We start from the raw sequence: 3,508 nt of genomic DNA, 5'->3' as shown, positions 1-3,508 counted from the left end.
TTAAGCTAATGACGCATGCAGAGACATGTGTTATATACATGATACAATGTCATGGGAATAAAGAATAAAACTCACACCACATTATTATCTGGGCAATATAAAATGTACACATAGAAAAGAAAGGAAGGGCCATCAAAAGAAATCATTTCTTTGGTGAGTTAGGACTTTATTTATTATAGATTATATTTTGTTTCTGCATAAAATGAAAATTTGAAAATTAAAGAAAGTGACATTTTTGTATGCTCAAATAACTTTTCAAATTTGAGCCATATAATTCCTGGTCCTTTTGCTTATTATTAGGTTCTCATGAATTTTCTCCAGTAGTTTAATAAATATTAACTAAATGAATGCAATGCACTGCAATTACATGAGGTGATTGAAGAGCACTAGGTCTGAGTCTTAATAAACCAAAATCTTTATTTTATGCATTTATGTTTTTTGCACATGTGGCACACAGTGATGAAATATGTTTGATATTGAACTCTTTGCACTGCCTGATTTTCTAACCTCTAGTATAATTTTATAACCTCATTTTGGAAATATCTTCCCAGTTTGGTAGCAAATATCCCTATTGACATATAGAACAATTTTCCAGGTTACAGAAGTTTGTCTTTGTTGCTAGGAATCTGTAAAACTAAAAATGCTAAGTTATAGATTTCATATTCAACAATAAATATGATTTAAAGGGAATTAGTTATTTCATCATTCTTTACTTTGTTTTAAGCTTTTGTTATTAGTAGTGTTTGACCCCTCTTTGGTTTCAGAATCATTGTAAATAAAGAGGACCATCTAATCAATCTAATATATGTTTTAAAAATATACTGGTGAAATAGAATTATATGACTTTTGACTAAAACATTACTGATTTTCTTCTATGCTTTCTTTTCCAACTTTAAGGACTTTTGTCTTCTTTTGAGCTGTTGATAGATACATCTACCTACTCTTTGAACAGAATCCTAACTTTTTTCCTGCCTTTAAATTTTAAACAACTTTTGGACATGGCAGGTGGCACAGTGGTTGAGGGCATTGGACTCCCAGATGGTCAACTATGGTTCAAGTCCCAGACCTAGCAGCTTACTTTCTCTCTCTCTGTATCTCTGTCTCTCAGCAAAATAATAAATAAATAAATAAATAAAATTAAAATAAATAATTATTTTAAATATCTTAAGCAAATTTCTCAACTTTTTAAAAATATTGGTCTATTAAATCTAAGACTTGGGACCAGCAAATGGTAAAATGGCTATGTAGCTGGACTCTCATGTAGTCGACTGCAGTTCAACTCCTAGACCCAGTGGCTTAAATTCATGCTGGGCACTTGTGTATGCATGCCCAAGATCCTGAGAGGAGAATGGAGTAGAAGAGATTGTGGTGTGGCCATCCCCCTGGGGAATGATTTCTCTCTTTCTGTTTCTCTGTCTCTCTCTGTCTTTCTGGCAAGCTCACTTGCCCTATAACAAAAATCTCTCAAAAAAAAAATCAAAGACTTAATTTCTTGAAATTAAAAAATACATATTAAAAAGTACCTATCGAATGACTGCAATAAGCTGTATAGCCTCATAGCCTCAGCTAAGAACTACCTTATAGTATGTTCATTCTACTCACTGAGTTTTATGCTTAAAGTCAGACTTGTTCACAGATATGTATATATCAGCTGAATTTGCTATTAAAAGTATTTATATTAATTAAGATATTTTGTGAATCAGTAAAATTTGGGGGAAAAAGAGCATGGAAAGCAACTGTAGATACCAGGGACAGTGTGGGAGGAGGGTGGGAAATAGCAGAAGGTGAGAAATAAGGAATCAAGGGGAAAAGAAAAAGGAAAAAAAGCAAAAATATATAAGAAACAAGAAATGGGAAATTATTTGTTGATGATAATGTGTATGGTAATATCACTGATTAAACCAATATACAGTGTATTCTAGATGGGAAATCAGATTTTGTATGCTGTGATGATGTACAGTGAATGTATGTAAAATAAATAAATTTTTAAAAAATAAAAATATTATTTGATAGTCCTTGGGGAAAATTATAATAGACTAAATTGAATAGAATCTGAAATTCAAAGCCACAAAATACAACACTCATCTGACTAAACCCTGGGTTTATATTCATAGTATTCTCAATAAAAACATAGTACACTGTAAATCTACCATTTACCAGGTAAATTCAGAAACTATTTCTTCAGAATCACCTCTTTGCCTGTGAAACCCAATATACTAATATCCGTAGTCATCACTAAGATGTAGTCATGCCGTCACATTCCTGTGTATTACACCTCTCTCTTTTCTATCCCTACATGGTGTTGCTACATGTTCCACTGGTATCTTAAAAATTTTTTCTTTAAGCACCAACATTTTATTTTTAACCTCACTATTCACTTTCTACCCTCTTGCCTTAACTAAATATAAACCTTCCCTAAAAAGGTAACTTTTTCTGGCTCTCTGAAAAGATTCTCCTTTCATATGCCTGATGACACTTCACTTTCCAATGCTACATTGTATATAGTTTGCCCTGGATAACCCTATGGACAACACTGCAGCCCTGAATTTAGTCCTTCATTGGTTTCTACCATCAGTCTAAACTTTTTATTACACCCAACTCATTACTTTAGCCTTTATTATATTTAGATAAATATATTAAATTGTTTCAACTTGATACATTTCATATAGCACAATATCTTAAATAATATTTTGCAAGTCACAATGCTTATAAACATTACTTATAAGTAATATTTTCTCTGTATACCTGTATTAGAGAAAACTTTTTAAAATTATGTATGAAGACAAACAGATGACACACTGGAACTAATAATTTCTGATCTCTTCTGCTAACTTCCTTTGCCATGTAGTTATGCATGTTGATGAATAAAATGAGTACTGTGTAATTGTGTGTTTTAAAAGTGCATAATTATTTTTTTATTATCTGAAGTGATATTAAGACATTGAAACACCACCTGAGTGCACCCATAAGCAGGTCATCAATAATTCTGAAAGTACCTCTCAGTAAACTAAAAGGAATTCTACCAGAATGTCTTCATGAAAACACAAAAGAAGACAATTTGATAGTTTAGAAAGAACTTTTCTCCAAGTTAAAATACTTGTTTAATATTTCCACAATGTTTTACAATTGCTAATTATCTAGGATTAGAGTATTATTTATGTAGCATTAAGTATTATTTTTGTTTTTAAAGCATTAAATATTAATCTACTGTGTTCAATATAAAGTATTGATGCTAACTGAAGTCACTCTAAGCATTTCAAAAAACGATTAAACGTTCCCCCCACGAGTCCATCCATGCATTAGTTTTCTGTTGCTTTGTGCAAGGAGAGTGTTATAGAAATGGGAAATTCAATATTTTGCTGCATATGGGACTAAGATGCACTTCATTGCTCTCTTATTTGAAGTTTTAACAACATAAAATAAATTCCCTAATTTTTTTTCTTTTTTATTATCTTTTGAAATGAAAAGTGTAAATTTCAGTTAAATACATTGAATTAAAAATATATAT

Source organism: Tupaia chinensis, unplaced genomic scaffold (genome assembly GCF_000334495.1).
Source record: "Tupaia chinensis unplaced genomic scaffold, TupChi_1.0 Scaffold144737_1, whole genome shotgun sequence".
NCBI lineage: Eukaryota > Metazoa > Chordata > Mammalia > Scandentia > Tupaiidae > Tupaia > Tupaia belangeri.
Note: the sequence above shows the minus strand (reverse complement) of the source record.